Source organism: Triticum urartu, chromosome 7A, assembly GCF_056163025.1.
Source record: "Triticum urartu cultivar PI428250 chromosome 7A, HENAU_Tu73, whole genome shotgun sequence".
Taxonomy (NCBI): domain Eukaryota; kingdom Viridiplantae; phylum Streptophyta; class Magnoliopsida; order Poales; family Poaceae; genus Triticum; species Triticum urartu.
Genome location: NC_141879.1, coordinates 397,633,052 through 397,653,054, shown reverse-complemented (window position 1 = coordinate 397,653,054; position 20,003 = coordinate 397,633,052). Strand labels below are relative to the sequence as shown.

The following is a 20,003-nucleotide window of genomic DNA, read 5'->3' as shown; positions in this document are numbered from 1 at the left end:
TATTTATACAAATTTAAAGACATAATTAAAAAATAAATAAACTACGTCGCCGCTGCCTTGAGCCTAGTACATGCCGAGGAGCTTGTAGAAGGCGGTGTAGTCGCCGCCGTCGTCGCTTCGTCGTCGTCACCGCTGTCCTTGTTGCAACACTGTCCTGGGTCACCGCCGCGGACGGGGTTGGTCGGCGTCGGCGCCTCCTCGTCGTTGTCTTCGAGGACGATGACGCCGCCCTCGTCGTGGCTGTGGCGCCAAGGGGCGATCTCCTCCAGGGCGCGGCACTGGCGCTCCATCTCCTCCTGCACGTAGTCGTCTCGTGCCCCTTTCAGGCCGGTTTCGAGGTCGGCGACCATGTCGATGTGCTCCTGCTTGACGACGATGGGCGGCGTCGCCGGCTCCTTTGGCCTGACCAGGCGAAGATGGCCACGGGGAGGAGGGGAAGGTTGGCGGTGGCCCTCGTTTATGACGAGGCTGCCGCCGCGGCCACGCAGGCGTTCCGGCGTCTCCTGGGGCTCAGCCTTGACGGCGGCGAGCGGCGTCGTTGTGCCGGAGGAGTGAGAGCCAGAGGAAGAGGAGGACGCCCCACTGGCCATGCGCCTCGGGGCTGCCGCTCTGGCATGAGAAAGACGGCGTCGGGTACTCTCGAGGACGGCATGGAGCGTGCACCCGGGGATGCCCCACACTCAAAGCGGTCGTCGGAGTTGTGCCCCCTCCTTGGCGTTGGAGCGCTGTTCGTGGATGCAAGCTGGTCGGCGTGGCGGCGCTGGAAGTACACCGTCCACAGAGCGTGGTTGTCGGGGGCGTACTTCGGCAGCTGCCGCGCTTCCTTGGAGGGATGCCCGGATCCGTGTGATCTCGCTGCGGTGTTCATCGTCGGTGGGCGACAGGGGCACGGGGAAGCCTTCGATGCTGAGCCTCCACGAGCCCGGCACGCGCATGTCTGGCGGCGCCGGGTAGTTCACCTCGTAGAGGAGGCGAGCCTCCCACTCGTGCAGATGGTGGCGGCCGAAGTCGTTGGCCGAAGCTCCATCGCCGAGGAACCTCTCCGCCATCGGTCGGGCTTGAGACAGGGAAAGCAGAGAGGATGGTCGGTGGCGAAGGAGAGAGGGTGGTTGGAGACGAGAGAGGGATGGTTGTGCCGAGGCAAGTGTGCGTCCAGCGGCGAGGAGGCGACTATTATAGCGGCGAGGGGGGGGTGAGTGGACGGCTGCAGTGTGCACGCGTGGCGGGAAGGGGCGGGATGCGCGGCGCCTCGCCTTCATTGCGCCGCCCATGATCAATGGAAGGCTGACTAGCAGCAGCCTTGCCATTGATTCGCGCGGGAGCCGAGGCGATGAGATGTGGACGATGATGCAGTCGCTGACTCGGCAGGTCCACAGGGTGGGAATCTGCTGTGGGAACTTTTGGCGCGTTTTTCCTTTCCCCCGGCGCCCACAACGCGCTGGTTCGGCCTGGGTCCACCAACGCCAATTTCAGCCCTAACCGACAAAATTTGGGCTCCTAGAGGCGCAACTAGGCCATTTTTTTCGAGCTGAAGATAAAAAAGGGGCCCGGGGGCCCGTTAGGGGGGCGAGTGGAGATGCTCTAACATGCTACCATCACAGTCAATAGCGGTAGGGTAAGCTACAATAGCCTGAAGATGCACAGTGTAATCCACTGTTCCTGCATGCCTGTCTACCTGACGGCTCACTGCTCAATGTAACAGTTCGCCGCAGTGGATCCATCTCCATCCCTTTATGCTTCATTGGACGGCTCTGGTCATCGCCAGTGCCGCTGTTCACCTTTATAAAAGTAGTTATGCTTTTATGCTTTTCTTTTCTTCAGTTAGCGTTGTAATGGCTACATAGCCACCGTTTCTCTCCATTCATAGACATCATTATTGTAATTGGGTTGAACCCTAAGGGCGCCTGTGGCGTGCTACACTACTTTCCCCTTCTCTTCCAGTAATACAAACCCTAGATTGACCCCAATTATTTGAATTCATGATGTTTTAGTGTTAAATTTAGTAGATCATCGTTATGTTCCTGATAATTGGATCTAGAGCCATTCGCCCTTCGGCGGAGGCGTGATCTGCAGAGCGTAGAGGTTGGGGTACGACCGTAAAATCCCTCTGCTAGCTTGAGATCTGGCGACGGCGACGAGCGGATGCAGCCGAAGTGGCACTGTTCGGGTGCAGTCAGAGTTTAGACCTGGTTGCCCGGGCATCTTGCACTGGTGGTAAAATCCCAGCCTCTAAGCTCCGACCGTGCATCAAGGCGGCATGAGCTGGTGTAGTTGTGGCAGCGGTAGACCGGAGTTCGGATTCACGGAGGAAAATTCCCACCAACCTGAAGGAAATATTCCCTAGATGTAATAATAAAGTTGTTTTTTTATATTTCCTTATTCATGATAAAGGTTTATTATTCATGCTAGAATTGTATTGATCGGAAACTTAAATACATGTGTGAATACATAAAAAAATACCGTGTCCCTAGTGAGCCTCTACTAGACTAGCTCGTTGATAAAAGATGGCTAAGGTTTCCTAACCATAGACATGAGTTGTCATTTGATAACGGGATCACATCATTAGGAGAATGATGTGATGAACAAGACCCATCTGTTAGCTTAGCATATTGATCGTTCAGTTTATTGCTATTGATGTCTTAATGTCAAATACATATTCCTTCGACTATGAGATTATGCAACTCCCGGATACCGGAGGAATACCTTGTGTGCTATCAAACGTCACAACGTAACTGGGTGATCATAAAGATGCTCTACAGGTATCTCCGAAGGTGTTTGTTGAGTTGGCATAGATCGAGATTAGGATTTGTCACTCCGAGTATTGGAGAGGTATCTCTGGGCCCTCTTGGTAATACACATCATAAGAAGCCTTGCAAGCAAAGTGACTAATGAGTTAGTTGCAAGATGATGTATTACGGAATGATTAAAGAGACTTGTCAGTAATGGGATTGAACTAGGTATGAAGATACCGACGATCAAATCTCGGGCAAGTACATACCGATGGTCAAAGGGAATTACGTATGTTGTCATAAGGTTCGACCGATAAAGATCTTCGTAGAATATGTAGGAGCCAATATGGGCATCCAGGTTCCACTATTGGTTATTGATCGGAGAGGTGCGTTGGTCATGTCTACATAGTTCTCGAACCTGCAAGGTCCGCACGCTTAACGTTCGTTGACGATATAGTGTTATATGAGTTATATGATTTGGTGACCGAATGTTGCTTGGAGTCCCGGATGAGATCACAGACATGACGAGGGGTCTCAAAATGGTCGAGAGGTAAATATTGATATATAGGACGATGGTGTCCGGACACCGAAAGAGTTTCGGGATGCACCGGGTAGTCATCAGGTCACCGGAAGGGGTTCCGGACACCCCCAGTAGGTAAATGGGCCTAATGGGCCAAGGGGGGGGGGGCAGACCTGCCCACGGGGGGCTAGTGCGCCCCTCTCCCTGGCCGGCCGTCCCTAGGGAAGGAAAGGGGGGAGGGCTAGCCCCTCTTGCCTTCCCCTTCTCATGGGAGAAAGGAAAAGGGGGTGGGGGTGCCTCCCTCCCCTGCCTTTTCCCCGCACCTATAAAAGGAAGGGGGGGGGGTGAAAGGACATGCGGTGCCCCCATGTGTGGTTTTGGTAATTGATGACATTCTCTATGGACTAATGGTTGCATTGAGTTATATTTGAAGGATTTGTCCATAGGCATGTCTTGAAGTCCATGTGTTGGTTTCAAGGAGTTTATGTGTGGACCAAGGTGCTATTAAGGAATTATCCAAAGATTGGTCATGTGAGTGTTGAGCTTATTGCAAGCATGTCTTGAAGAAGAAGATGGTGTGATCATTCATGTATACCTTCAAGACATCATCCAAATGAAGAGAGCTGGAAAGATTCAAGGTTGATCAAGACTATGTACAAAGAGTTATTCAAGTTGATCAACACACAAAGCATAGAAGATGTACCAAGTGGGATCAAGTGATCTCATGGTATGGTGTGTTTCCATGGGCTTGCATCAAGAGGAATATATCATACAACCCATGGAGAGGATGACATCAAGTGGTGATCGTCATCAAGATTGTGGTATGCAAGTTCAAGTGGAGCATCACGAAGAGATCATCCTTGAAGCTTGATGTCCATTGTGGTGTCAATGGACTTGTGAAGATGTGCCAAAGAGTGGCTCACCCATAGTGGAGTATGGGGGAGCAATCAACTAGTCTTCATCAAGCCAACACAATCAAGATAGGTGGTCCAACTTGAGGGAGTCAAGATCGTCATCATCTAGCTCAAGTGGACTATGTGCAAGGCAAAGGTTTGCCCTTGATAGGTTTTATATTTTACCGTTCTCATGGTGGTAGTCGGGAGACCGGGTTATAGGATCAATTGCCATACTATCAAGGGGGGCTCTCAATGAGTAGCTTGATCGTATCATTCGTAGAGAGCTCAAACCATTGCATCCTTGCATCATATTTATTGGTTCTTGTTTGGTTCTTCTCCTTGTGAGATTTGGAGCTTATGGTCATTTTCATGACAAGCTCGATTTCATCGAAAACGGAGTTCACGTGCATCTTCTATGATGTTTTTGATGTTGGAGGTTATGTCGGTTCTTCTATTTTGGAGGTTTCACTCCTCTATTTCTTAGGCATACCTCCCTACCTCTTCTTACTATAATCACTCATTGTTGGATGCTACTCGTCGTCATCTATCCAACAAGCTTGAGTTTGCTCAATTCGGAGCTCATATGTAGAAGTTGTGGCAGTTTAGGCTTTATTGCATCCTCTGTTTTCTCTATTGTGTTCTTGAAAGCCTCAAGCGGTAGTACTGCTCTCTAGACCGGTAGTACCGCTTGTAAGCAACAGTACCATGACCCTGTGCCATGCGTAGTACCGCTGTTTCTGGGGATGCGCCTTTTTCGTGTCGAGTTTCTTGGTAGTAGAGCGGTAGTAGAGTGGTAGTATCTCTTATAAGTGGTAAGCGGTACTACCTCTCCACCCGAGTGGTAGTACCTCTTATATGCGGTGAGCGGTACTACCTCTCCAGCCGACCGGTAGTACCTCTTATAAGCAATAAGCGGTACTACCTCTCCCCAGAGCGGTACTACCTCTCTGGCAGAACTACAACTCGTGTTTTTCTCTCTCGTTGGGCTGTTTTGACCGTGCTAAGCGGTAGTACCGCTCCTCCAAGCGGTAGTACCGCTAGTACGCAACCTGAGCACATAACGGTTGGATTCGGGAGGTCCTATAAAAGGGGGTCTTCTTCCCCATTGAACCTTATCTCTTGATCTCGTGTTCTTCCCCCATTGTTGACCTTCTTCGAGCTTGTTAACTCTCAATCCCTCCATGGATTCTTGCTAGTTTTGGGGGGAAAGGAGAGAGGAGATCTAGATCCACATTTCCACCAATCACTTTCTCTTCTATGTGAGGGGAACCCCTTGGATGTAGATCTTGGAGTTCATGGTGTTCTTCTTCTTGTTCTTCCTCTCATTTTCCTCCCTAGCATTAGTTGCTTTGGTGGGATTTGGGGGAGAAGGACTTGGGCACTCCGTGTGCCCTTGCCATTGCATTTGGTGCATCGGTTTGAGTTCTCCACGGTGATACGTGGAAGTTACAAGTTGAGAAGCTTATTACTCTTGGGTGCTTGGTACCCTTGAGCTTGTTCCTCTTGGGTGCTTGGGCGCCCTAGACGGTTGGTGGTGTTTGGAGCTCAATCATTGTGGTGTGAAGCTCCGAGCAAGCGTCGGGGTCTCCAATTAGGTTGTGGAGATCGCCCCGAGCAATTTGACGGGTTCTGGTGACCGCCCCCAAGTGTTGCCAAAGTGTACGGGTTCGGTGACCGCCCCCAAGGCACTACTGGAATTAGCTTATTTGCCGTCTGCCAGTTCTTTGCCGTCCGCTGGCAGACTGCAAAGAAGGTATTTTCCGCCAGCTTAAGGAAAACGGACGACAAAGAACTTGTTGGGGACCGTAGCAGAATTTTAAAATTTTCTATGCATCACCAAGATCAATCTATGGAGTCATCTAGCAACGAGGGAGAGGGGAGTGCATCTACATACCCTTGTAGATCGCGAGCGGAAGCGTTTAAGAGAACGGGGTTGATGGAGTCGTACTCGTCGTGATCCAAATCACCGATGACCGAGCGCGGAACGGACGGCACCTCCGCGTTCAACACACGTACGGTTGGGGAAGACGTCTCCTCCTTCTTGATCCAGCAAGGGGAAGGAGAGGTTGATGGAGATCCAGCATCACGACGGCGTGGTGGTGGAAGCAGCGGTGATCTCGGCAGGGCTTCGCCAAGCTCCAACGAGAGAGAGAGAGAGGTGTTACGAGGGGAGATGGAGGGGCCAGGGACTTGGGTACGGATGACCTCCCTCCCCCCCACTATATATAGGTCCCATAGGGGGGCGCCGTCCCTAGGAGATGGGATCTCCAAGGGGGGGCGGCGACCAAGGGGGACTTGCCCCCCAAGCCAAGTGGGGCGCCCCCCACCCCTAGGGTTTCCAACCCTAGGCGCAGGGGGAGGCCCATGGGGGGCGCACCAGCCCACCAGGGGCTGGTTCCCCTCCCACTTCAGCCCATGGGGCCCTCCGGGATAGGTGGCCCCACCCGGTGGACCCCCGGGACCCTTTCGGTGGTCCCGGTACAATATCGATTACCCCCGAAACTTTCCCGATGGCCGACACTGGACTTCCTATATATAAATTTTCACCTCCGGACCATTCCGGAACTCCTCGTGACGTCCGGGATCTCATCTGGGACTCCGAACAACTTTAGGGTTACCGCATACTAATGTCTCTACAACCCTAGCGTCACCGAACCTTAAGTGTGTAGACCCTACGGGTTCGGGAGACACGCAGACATGACCGAGACGATTCTCCGATCAATAACCAACAGCGGGATCTGGATACCCATGTTGGATCTCACATGTTCCATGAGGATCTCATCGGATGAACCACGATGTCGAGGATTCAATCAATCCTGTATTCAATTCCCTTTGTCAATCGGTATGTTACTTGCCCGAGATTCGATCGTCGGTATCTCAATACCTCGTTCAATCTCGTTACCGGCAAGTCACTTTACTCGTACCGTAATGCATGATCCCATGACCAAACACTTGGTCACATTGAGCTCATTATGATGATGCATTACCGAGTGGGCCCAGAGATACCTCACCGTCATACGGAGTGACAAATCCCAGTCTCGATCCGTGTCAACCCAATAGATACTTTCGGGGATACCTATAGTATACCTTTATAGTCACCCAGTTACGTTGTGACGTTTGGTACACCCAAAGCACTCCTACGGCATCCAGGAGTTACACGATCTCATGGTCTAAGGAAATGATACTTGACATTGGAAAAGCTCTAGCAGACGAACTACACGATCTTGTGCTATGCTTAGGATTGGGTCTTGTCCATCACATCATTCTCCTAATGATGTGATCCCGTTATCAATGACATCTAATGTCCATAGTCAGGAAACCATGACTATCTATTGATCAACGAGCTAGTCAACTAGAGGCTCACTAGGGACATGTTGTGGTCTATGTATTCACACATGTATTACGATTTCCAAATAACACAATTATAGCATGAACAATAGACAATTACCATGAACAAGGAAATATAATAATAACCATTTTATTATTGCCTCTAGGGCATATTTCCAACAGTCTCCCACTTGCACTAGAGTCAATAATCTAGTTACATTGTGATGAATTGAACACCCATAGAGTTCTGGTGTTGATCATGTTTTGCTCGCGGAAGAGGTTTAGTCAACGGATCTGCGACATTCAGATCCGTATGCACTTTGCAAATATCTATGTCTCCATCTTGAACATTTTCACGAATGGAGTTGAAGCGACGCTTGATGTGCCTGGTCTTCTTGTGAAACCTGGGCTCCTTGGCAAGGGCAATAGCTCTAGTGTTGTCACAGAAGAGAGTGATCGGCCCCGACGCATTGGGTATGACTCCTAGGTCGGTGATGAACTCCTTCATCCAGATTGCTTCATGCGCTGCCTCCGAGGCTGCCATGTACTCCGCTTCACATGTAGATCCCGCCACGACGCTTTGCTTGCAACTGCACCAGCTTACTGCCCCACCATTCAAAATATACACGTATCCGGTTTGTGACTTAGAGTCATCTAGATCTGTGTCGAAGCTAGCGTCGACGTAACCCTTTACGACGAGCTTCCTTGTCACCTCCATATACGAGAAACATATCCTTAGTCCTTTTCAGGTACTTCAGGATGTTCTTGACCGCTGTCCAGTGTTCCATGCCGGGATTACTTTGGTACCTTCCTACCAAACTTACGGCAAGGTTTACATCAGGTCTTGTACACAACATGGCATACATGATAGACCATATGGCTGAGGCATAGGGGACGACACTCATCTTTTCTCTATCTTCTGCCGTGGTCGGACATTGAGCTGAGCTCAATTTCACACCTTGCAACACAGGCAAGAACCCCTTCTTGGACTGATCCATATTGAACTTCTTCAATATCTTATCAAGGTATGTGCTTTGTGAAAGACCTATGAGGCGTCTCGATCTATCTCTATAGATCTTGATGCCTAATATGTAAGCAACTTCTCCAAGGTCCTTCATTGAAAAACACTTATTCAAGTAGGCCTTAATACTGTCCAAAAGTTCTATATCATTTCCCATCAAAAGTATGTCATCCACATATAATATGAGAAATGCTACAGAGCTCCCACTCACTTTCTTGTAAACGCAGGCTTCTCCATAAGTCTGCATAAACCCAAACGCTTTGATCATTTCATTAAAGCGAATGTTCCAACTCTGAGATGCTGCACCAGCCCATAGATGGAGCGCTGGAGCTTGCATACCTTCTTAGCATTCTTAGGATCGACAAAACCTTCCGGCTACATCATATACAATTCTTCCTTAAGAAAGCAATTAAGGAATGCCGTTTTGACGTCCATTTGCCATATCTCATAATCATAGTATGCGGCAATTGCTAACATGTTTCGGACGGACTTCAGCTTCGCTATGGGTGAGAAGGTCTCATCGTAGTCAACCCCTTGAACTTGTCAATAACTCTTAGCGACAAGTTGAGCCTTATAGATGGTAACATTACCATCCGCGTCCATCTTCTTCTTAAAGATCCATTTATTCTCTATGGCTCGCCAATCATCGGGCAAGTCTGTCAAAGTCCATACTTTGTTTTCATACATGGATCCTATCTCGGATTGCATGGCTTCAAGCCATTTGTTGGAATCCGGGCCCGCCATTGCTTCTTCATAGTTCGAAGGTTCACCGTTGTCTAACAGCATGATTTCCAGGACAGGGTTGCCATACCATTCTGGTGTGGAATGTGTCCTTGTGGACCTTCGAAGTTCAGTAGCAACTCGATCCGAAGTACCTTGATCATCATCATTAACTTCCTCTCTAGTCGGTGCAGGCACCACAGGAACATCTTCCTGAGCTGCGCTACTTTCCGGTTCAAGAGGCAGTACTTCATCGAGTTCTACTTTCCTCCCACTTACTTCTTTCGAGAGAAAATCTTTCTCCAGAAAGGACCCGTTCTTGGCAACAAAGATCTTGCCTTCGGATCTGAGGTAGAAGGTATACCCAATGGTTTCCTTAGGGTATCCTATGAAGACGCATTTCTCCGACTTGGGTTCGAGCTTTTCAGGTTGAAGTTTCTTGACATAAGCATCGCATCCCCAAACTTTTAGAAACGACAGCTTAGGTTCTTCCCAAACCATAATTCATACAGTGTCGTCTCAACGGATTTAGACGGTGCCCTATTTAAAGTGAATGTAGCTGTCTCTAGAGCGTATCCCCAAAATGATAGCGGTAAATCAGTGAGTGACATCATAGATTGCACCATATCCAATAGAGTGCGATTACGACGTTCAGACACACCGTTACGCTGAGGTGTTCCAGGCGGCGTGAGTTGTGAAACGATTCCACATTTCCTTAAAGTGCGTACCAAATTCGTGACTTAAATATTCTCCCCCACGATCTGATCGTAAGAATTTTATCTTTCGGTCACGTTGATTCTCTACCTCATTCTGAAATTCCTTGAACTTTTCAAAGGTCTCAGACTTGTGTTTCATCAAATAGACATACCCATATCTACTTAAGTCACCAGTGAGAGTGAGAACATAACGATAGCCACCGCGAGCCTCAACGCTCATTGGACTGCACACATCAGTATGTATAATTTCTAATAAGTTGGTTGCTCGCTCCATTGTTCCGGAGAACGGAGTCTTGGTCATTTTACCCATGAGGCATGGTTCACACGTGTCAAATGATTCGAAATCAAGAGACTCCAAAAGTCCATCTGTATGGAGCTTCTTCATGCGTTTGACACCGATGTGACCAAGGCGGCAGTGCCACAGATATGTGGGACTATCATTATCAATCTTACATCTTTTGGTATTCACACTATGAATATGTGTAACATCACGTTCGAGATTTATTAAGAATAAACCATTGACCAGCGGAGCATGACCATAAAACATATCTCTCATATAAATAGAACAACCATTATTCTTGGATTTAAATGAGTAGCCATCTCGTATTAAACGAGATCCAGATACAATGTTCATGCTCAAAGCTGGCACTAAATAACAATTATTGAGGTTTAAAACTAATCCCGTAGGTAAATGTAGAGGTAGCGTGCCGACGGCAATCACATCGACCTTGGAACCATTCCCGACGCGCATCATCACCTCATCCTTCGCTAGTCTCTGCTTATTCCGCAACTCCTGTTTTGAGTTACAAATGTGAGCAACCGCACCGGTATCAAATACCCAGGAGCTACTACGAGTACGGGTAAGGTGCACATCAATTACATGTATATCACATATACCTTTAGTGTTGCCGGCCTTCTTGTCCGCTAAGTATTTGGGGCAGTTCCGCTTCCAGTGTCCCTTTCCCTTGCAATAAAAGCACCCAGTCTCAGGTTTGGGTCCATTCTTTGGCTTCTTCCCGGCAACTGATTTACCGGGCACAGCAACTCCCTTGCCGTCCTTCTTGAAGTTCTTCTTACCCTTGCCTTTCTTGAAACTAGTGGTTTTATTGACCATCAACACTTGATGTTCCTTTTTGATTTCCACCTCCGCTGATTTCAGCATTGAAAATACTTCAGGAATAGTTTTCACCATCCCCTGCATATTGTAGTTCATCACAAAGCTCTTGTAGCTAGGTGGGAGCGACTGAAGGATTCTGTCAATGACCGCCTCGTCCGGGAGGTTAATGTCCAGCTGGGACAAGCGGTTGTGCAACCCAGACATTTTGAGTATGTGCTCACTGACAGAACTATTTTCCTCCATCTTACAACTTTAGAACTTGTCGGAGACCTCATATCTCTCGACCCGGGCATGAGCTTGGAAAACCATTTTCAGCTCTTCGAACATCTCATATGCTCCGTGTTGCTCAAAACGCTTTTGGAGCCCCGGTTCTAAGCTGTAAAGCATGCCGCACTGAACGAGGGAGTAATCATCAGCACGTGACTGCCAAGCGTTCATAACGTCTTGGTTCTCTGGGATGGGTGCTTGACCTAGCGGTGCTTCTAGGACATATGCTTTCTTGGCAGCTATGAGGATGATCCTCAGGTTTCGGACCCAGTCCGTATAGTTTCTGCCATCATCTTTCAGCTTGGTTTTCTCTAGGAACGCGTTGAAGTTGAGGTTGACATGAGCGTTGGCCATTTGATCTACAAGATATTTTGCAAAGGTTTTTAGACTAAGTTCATGATAATTAAGTTCATCTAATCAAATTATTTAATGAACTCCCACTCAGATTAGACATCCCTCTAGTCATCTAAGTGATACATGATCCGACTCAACTAGACCGTGTCCGATCATCACGTGAGACAGACTAGTCATCATCAGTGAACATCTCCATGTTGATCGTATCTTCGATACGACTCATGTTCGACCTTTCGGTCTCTTGTGTTCCGAGGCCATGTCTGTACATGCTAGGCTCGTCAAGTCAACCTAAGTGTTTTGCATGTGTAAATCTGGCTTACACCCGTTGTATGTGAACGTTAGAATCTATCACACCCGATCATCACGTGGTGCTTCGAGACAACGAACTTTCGCAACAGCGCATAGTTAGGGGGAACACTTTCTTGAAATTATTGTGAGGGATCATCTTATTTACTACTGTCGTTCTAAGCAAATAAGAAGCAAAAACATGATAAACATCACATGCAATCAAATAGTGACATGATACGGCCAATATCATTTGCTCCTTTTGATCTCCATCTTCGGGGCGCCATGATCATCATCGTCACCGGCATGACACCATGATCTCCATCATCATGATCTCCATCATCGTGTCTTCATGAAATTGTCTCATCATCTATTACTTCTACTACTATGGCTAACGGTTTAGCAATAAAGTAAAGTAATTACATGACGTTTATGTTGACACGCAGGTCATAAATAAATTAAGATAACTCCTATGGCTCCTGCCGGTTGTCATACTCATCGACATGCAAGTAGTGATTCCTATTACAAGAACAAGATCAATCTCATACATCACATATATCATTCATCACATCCTTTTGGCCATATCACATCACACGGCATATGCTTCAAAAACAAGTTAGACGTCCTCTAATTGTTGTTGCAAGTTTTTACGTGGCTGCTATAGGTTTCTAGCAAGAACGTTTCTTACCTACGCCAAAACCACAACGTGATATGCCAATTTCTATTTACCCTTCATAAGGACCCTTTTCATCGAATCCGATCCGACTAAAGTGGGAGAGACAAACACCCGCTAGCCACCTTATGCAACTAGTGCATGTCAGTCGGTGGAATCAGTCTCACGTAAGTGTACGTGTAAGGTCGGTCCGGGCCGATTCATCCCACGATGCCGCCGAATCAAGATAAGACTAGTAACGACAAGTAAATTGACAAAATCAACGCCCACAACAACTTGTGTTCTACTCGTGCATAGAAACTACGCATAGACCTAGCTCATGATGCCACTGTTGGGGAACGTAGCAGAATTTTAAAATTTTCTACGCATCCCCAAGATTAATCTATGGAGTCATCTAGCAACGAGGGAGAGGGGAGTGCATCTACATACCCTTGTAGATCGCGAGCGGAAGCGTTCAAGAGAACGGGGTTGATGGAGTCGTACTCGTCGTGATCCAAATCACCGATGACCGAGCGCCGAACGGACGGCACCTTCGCATTCAACACATGTACGGTTGGGGAAGACGTCTCCTCCTTCTTGATCCAGCAAGGGGAAGGAGAGGTTGATGGAGATCCAGCAGCATGACAGCGTGGTGGTGGAAGCAGCGGTGATCTCGGCAGGGCTTCGCCAAGCTCCAACAAGAGAGAGAGAGAGAGAAGTGTTATGAGGGGAGAGGGAGGGGCCATGGAGTTGGGTACGACTGCCCTCCCTTCCCCCCACTATATATAGGGCCCCTGGGGGGGGCGGCCCTAGGAGATGGGATCTCCAAGGGGGGGCGGCGGCCAAGGGGGACTTGCCCCCAAGCCAAGTGGGGCGCCCCCCACCCCTAGGGTTTCCAACCCTAGGCGCAGGGGGAGGCCCATGGGGGGCGCACCAGCCCACCAGGGGCTGGTTCCCCTCCCACTTCAGCCCATGGGGCCCTCCGGGATAGGTGGCCCCACCCAGTGGACCCCCGGGACCCTTCCGGTGGTCCCGGTACAATACCGATTACCCCCGAAACTTTCCCGATGGCCGAAACTGGACTTCCTATATATAAATATTCACCTCCGAACCATTCCGGAACTCCTCGTGACGTCCGGGATCTCATCCGGGACTCCGAACAACTTTCGGGTTACCGCATACTAATGTCTCTACAACCCTAGCGTCACCGAACCTTAAGTGTGTAGACCCTACGGGTTCGGGAGACACGCAGACATGACCGAGACGATTCTCTGGTCAATAACCAGCAGCGGGATCTGGATACCCATGTTGGCTCCCACATGTTCCACGATGATCTCATCGGATGAACCACGATGTCGAGGATTCAATCAATCCCGTATTCAATTCCCTTTGTCAATCGGTACGTTACTTGCCCGAGATTCGATCGTCGGTATCCCAATACCTCGTTCAATCTCATTACCGGCAAGTCACTTTACTTGTACCGTAATGCATGATCCCGTGACCAAACACTTGGTCACATTGAGCTCATTATGATGATGCATTACCGAGTGGGCCCAGAGATACCTCACCGTCATATGGAGTGATAAATCCCAGTCTCGATCCGTGTCAACCCAACGATGCTTTCGGGGATACCTGTAGTATACCTTTATAGTCACCCAGTTACGTTGTGACGTTTGGTACACCCAAAACACTCCTACGGCATCCGGGAGTTACACGATCTCATGGTCTAAGGAAATGATATTTGACATTGGAAAAGCTCTAGCAGACGAACTACACGATCTTGTGCTATGCTTAGGATTGGGTCTTGTCAATCACATCATTCTCCTAATGATGTGATCCCGTTATCAATGACATCTAATGTCCATAGTCAGGAAACAATGACTATCTGGTGATAAACGAGCTAGTTAACTAGAGGCTCACTAGGGACATGTTGTGGTCTATGTATTCACACATGTATTACGATTTCCGGATAACACAATTATAGCATGAACAATAGACAATTACCATGAACAAGGAAATATAATAATAACCATTTTATTATTGCCTCTAGGGCATATTTCCAACAAAACTGGCAGACGGCAAACAAGGTCTTTGCCATCAGCCTGTTCTTTGCGGTCTGCTGGTTGACGACAAAGAGAGAGCTAGCCCCACTAAACGAGTTAATTGAGGAAAACTTAACGGCCCCCCTCTTTGTCGTCTGCTAGTAGACGGCAAAGAGGAAACAAAGCGGACGGCAAAGGGTGGGCGGATGGCAAAGATTCTTCCTAACTAACGGCCGAGCCCCACCCCGCCCCTTCTCTCTGTTTCTCTCCCTTTCTCCTCCCCGACGCCCGCTGCCGCCCCCGCCACCCTCCACTGCTTGCCCCGTCGACCCACCACCCCGCCCCCCCACACGCCGACGTCTCATCGCCCCACCACCCCGGCGCCCCGCTGCCCCACCACGTCGCCGCCCGACCGCCCCACTTCCCCAGCGCCCCTCCACCCGCCCACCACCCGGCGCCACCGTCGCCCTCGACGCCACCGCGGCCCCATCACCCCTGCCTCCCTGCCAGCTCGGCGCCGCCGCTCACCGCCCCGGCGCCACCGTTGCCCCCGTCGCCGCCGCTCGATCCGGTGAGTTATTTTTTTTTCTTTTTTTTGCTGTTAGATTTAGTGTTAGATTTAGTTTAGTTTTAGTGTTAGATTTAGTGTTAGATTCAGTTTAGTTTTAGCACTAGAATATGTAGAAGGGGAAGAAGAAGAAGAAGAGGAGGAGGGGAGAAGGGAGGAAGAGGAGGAGGGAGAAGAAGAAAGAAAAGAAGAGGAAACCCTAAACCCTAGTTTTAGTTATAGTTTTACTCTAGTTTTAGTTTCAGTTTAGTTTTAGTTTTTATTTTTAGTTTAGTTTATTTTAGATTAGTTTTAGTTTTAAGAATAGGGGAGGAGGGAGGAAGAGGAGGAGGGAGAAGAAGAAAGAAAAGAAGAAGAAGAAGAAGAAGAAGAAGAAGAAGAAGAAGAAGAAGAAGAAGAAAGAAGAAGAATAAGAAGAAGAAGAGGAGGAGGAGGAGGAGGAGGAGGGAGGAAGAGGAGGAGGAGGAAGAGGAGAAGAGGAGGAGGAGGAGGGAGGAAGAGGAGGAGGAGAAGAAGAGAAGAAGAAAAGGCTGTCACATGCCCCGACCACGACCCACACCCCGACCCCGACCCCGACACCCCGACCCCGAAACGGCACCCCGACACCCCGGCACGACACCCCTACCCCGACCCCTGACACCCTGACACCACACCCCGACCCCCGACACCGAGACCCCGAAACAGCACCCCGACCCCCGACACCCTGACCCCGACCCCCTGACACCCCGACCCCGACCCCCGACACCCTGACACCACATCCCTACCCCGACACCCCGACCCCCGACACCCAGACCCCGAAACAGCACCCCGACCCCGACACGGCACCCCGACACCATATATATTTTTTGATTTTGTTATGAAAAACATCATATATTATTATTCATGTCGGTATTTTTTTATGTTGTATTAATTTCGTTTACTCTTTGTCATGGCAGGTGTTGAAAGATGGTGGGCGCTGGTCCGGAGCGCTCCGAGGCCCCTTCTTTGTCGGTGCGTGGTGGGAGGTCTTCCATTCCACCCGCACAAATCCGACGAGCTTTGCTGGACAGTATGGCGATACCGCCAGGCCCTTCTTCGTCAACCGCGGTGCCCAGCAGGGGATGAGGAAAGGGAGGGAAGAAGAGAGGAGCTGGAGCACGTGGCCGCGGGAGAGGAGGTAGGGTGACTGCTAGGGTGCCTTCCTCGCCGCCACCCCCAGTTGTTTCACCCGAGCACGTGACTGCTAGGGTGCCTTCCTCGCCGCGACCCCTAGCTGTTTCACCCGAGCACGTGACTGCTAGGGTGGACTCGTCCGAGGAGGAGGCTACATGGACTCCGGTCCACGAGCCTTCGGCCCATGATAGTTGGGCCCATGAGACCCCTGATGATCACACCTCTGGATGGGGTACCTGGCTGGATCAGCCTGAGGGGCCGAGTGGCCATGCTAATGATGGCGGGGAGCCGACTGATATTGAGGAGGAGGGGGGCACCGTCTACTAGCGTGGTTGTACACGGCTCCCGTCCGTGCCGGCGACCCGCGAACAGAGGTGGTTGATTTTCCCTGACGGGGAGAGGTAAGTGCATTTAATATTTTTGTACCTTCTGCATTCACATTTCTTCAAATATCTAATGCGTTGGCCTTGTCATGCTGCAGGGGTTGGGACCACCATGAGAAGGTCCGCCGGCCCAACTCCGTCCTTGGAGTGCTTTGCCGGCAAAACTTCTCGGGGTTTGTCATGTTGCTTGGTGAGGGTCGGCTTCCAGAGCCTGGATTGAGCTGGGAGCACTACTTGGCTGCCCCGGCCCCGCCGAGTGAGATTATCGACGGTGTCTTGTGCAACACGAGGGTAGACGTGGTGATCAGAAAGTTCTGGGTAATTTCTCCTTTACACAATTAAAAATATTCAACTAGCTAGTTATTAATTGTACTAATAAATATTGTCTCATTTGATTGCAGACATTCTACAGGTGTGAGGAGGGATACGAGGAGGCAGCGGCAAATGTTATCGAGAACGTCTGCAAGTGCCTACTACAGAACTTACGACACGAGGCTTGGGTGCAGGCTATTCGAGACTACTACGCCTTGCGTGGTATCAAGAAGCCCAAGCCGGTGTGCCGTGAGAAGTTCCTGAGTAAGGAGCAATACATAAAGGTAATTCTTAAGGCCTTGTACTTACTTCCTTCATTTATTAATTCATAGCCGTAGCGCTCAAGTTTCTATTTGCTAACTTAGGCGCCTCCGAGATGGTGTGCGGATCGGATGGATTGTTGGGAGGTGTTGGTCAATGAGTGGTGCTCAAAACAATGGCTAGCCGTCCACAATGCGGCCAAGGACAAACGTGCCCAAATGGAAGGTGTGCCACACCATCAAGGCAGCTCCAACTTATATCAGTTCGGGCGGAACTGGGTATGTGGTTTGCTTCATGATTCATGCAATTCATTCATCATGCTAGCTTGAGCCCTTTAATTACTAATTCATGTTGTTTCTCTCTTTCAGGCACGCTACAATAAGGCGGATAAGGTGCCAGAGGTGTACGACCTCTATGCCATGGCCCATACTGCCTCTTACAAGAAAGTCAAGGCATTCTCTCCGCCCAACCTCGATGATGCAAACAACTTCACCAACATCTCCTCCCACGACAAGCTCGTGAAATATAGAGATGAAGGGAAGGCGAGGAAAGGGGACGACTTTAACCCGAGCCAGGGTCCCATTGATCCAGAGCTGGTGATTATAGCTGGTGGCGGGAGGTCCCATGGCTCGATAACCATTGGAGATGGACTTATCCATTGTCCTAGCACTCTCCCGGAGATCAAGGCACGCTAGTCGAGATCCACTCCTGAGATAAGGCCTCGTGAACGGCCAGTCCAACTCGCCTTCAAGGTTAGTTATACGTACTCAGCTATCTTTCTACATTACATTGTGTGCGCTTCCATCAATGATTACAAATGCTAACGAGGAGTGGTGTTGCAGGCTGCTATACAGAGTGAGAGAGATAGAACGGAGAAACTTCTGTCGGAGGCGGCGGAGAGGCAGCGGGAGTTGGAGGAGAGGACGACAAAGATGTTGGAGGAGGAGAGGGCATGGAATGACAGGCAGGCAAGGGCAATGTACGAGCTCCTTGCGGTAAGTTTCTTCTGCTGATTAGCCAAAACATTCATGTAGTGTTTGTCTCATTACTAACTAGTATGACTGAGTCGTTAAAACCAAATGTGCAGTCTGTGTGCGAGAAGTCCGGTCAGACCGCTCCGCCGATGCCAGTGATTGCTCCTGGGACGACGGTGAGTTTAATTTGAATGGACACTACTTGCTAGTCTGAACATTTGAGTGTCATCATGCTAACGAGACATTGGAAATGATCTTTGGTGCAGCGTAACTCCAGACAAGCATCGCACGATCCTTCTCCAGGTACCGGCATGAGCCAGTCCACTCCCACACCTCCATGATCACGGTAAGTTTCTCTAGTGTTTTGCTTAACAAATGCATAAAGACCTAGACTTAGCTTTATTTCCTCCAAAATGACTTAATAAGCTTACTGACCTCCAAAACCATCCATTTTACCTAAGTTAGCTCTAAAACGATCTATACTTAGCTTTGTTTCCTCCAAAATGACCAAAGTTAGCTCTAATATGCTTAGTTAACTAGGTTTGCTCAATAATGACATGTACTTAGCTTACTTATGTCAAAAATGGCATAATTAGTTTAGTTAGCTCATAAATGATCCATTTTACCTAAGTTAGTTCTAAAATGATCCATTTTACCTTAGTTAGCTCATAAACGATCCATTTTACCTAAGTTAGTTCTAAAATGATCCATTTTACCTTAGTTAGCTCATAAATGATCCATTTTACCTAAGTTAGCTCTAAAATGACCCATTTTACCTTACTTAGCTCATAAATGATCCATTTTACCCAAGTTAGCTCTAAAATGACCCATCTTACCTAGGTTAGCTCCAAAATGATCCATCTTACCTAGGTTAGCTCTAAAATGATGCATTTTACCTAAGTTAGCTCATAAGCGATCCATTTCACATAGGTTAGCTCATAAACGATCCATTTCACCTATGTTAGCTCACAAACGATCAATTTCACCTAAATTAGCTCATAAATGTCATATATTCTTCTTCATTTTCTTCTTCTTCATCATCATCATCTTCTTCTTCTAACTTTCTTATTTCCCATTTTGCAGAATTCATTCGCTTCACGGAAGCTTGCATACATGGAGTGCTTGTTTGGATGAACTATGTTTCTTTTGTATCGATGAACTATGCATGTATGCTTTGATGACACTATTGTAATATGTATGGTTGGATGGATGTATGTGGAACTTGCTATGTATGGTTGATGGAACTATACATTTATGATGAAATTATATGTGTTGGATATCTCATATGTTTGCTGTGAACTTGCCATGTGAAAAATATATATGTATCATCTACTTGTTGTGAAAATGATTGAGTATAAGAAAAAACAGAAAAAAGAGGCAATGCAGGCTCTTTGCCGTCGGCCACCGACGGCAACGGGCTCTGTGCCGTCCGCCGCGGACGGCAAAGAAGCCACGTGGCAACCACCTGTGTTTTCTGGCAGCTGACCATTTGGTCAATTTGCCTACAGTGGCAGACGACAAAGGCCTGATGGTCTTTGCCGTCAGCCACGGACGGCAAAGACTGCCGTTAGCCACCTAACGGACTAACAGCGAGTTTATTGCCGTCTGCTTTCTCTGCCGTCCGCCGCTGATGGCAAAGGCTCCTTTGCCGTCCGCGTCAGGAAGCAGACGGCAAAGAAGGACTTTGCCGATCCTTTCTTTGCCGGC

At 48.8% G+C, this 20,003-nt stretch overlaps 1 long non-coding RNA gene across 1 annotated transcript; it reads left to right on the top strand.

The window, feature by feature from the left end:
* The first annotated feature begins 18,194 nt into the window (after positions 1 to 18,194).
* LOC147959733 (uncharacterized) lies at positions 18,195 to 18,643 on the top strand. The gene is made up of 3 exons (XR_015611306.1): positions 18,195 to 18,317; positions 18,410 to 18,472; positions 18,563 to 18,643. It is a non-coding gene; the product is annotated as an uncharacterized LOC147959733 (long non-coding RNA).
* Positions 18,644 to 20,003: the final 1,360 nt, after the last annotated feature.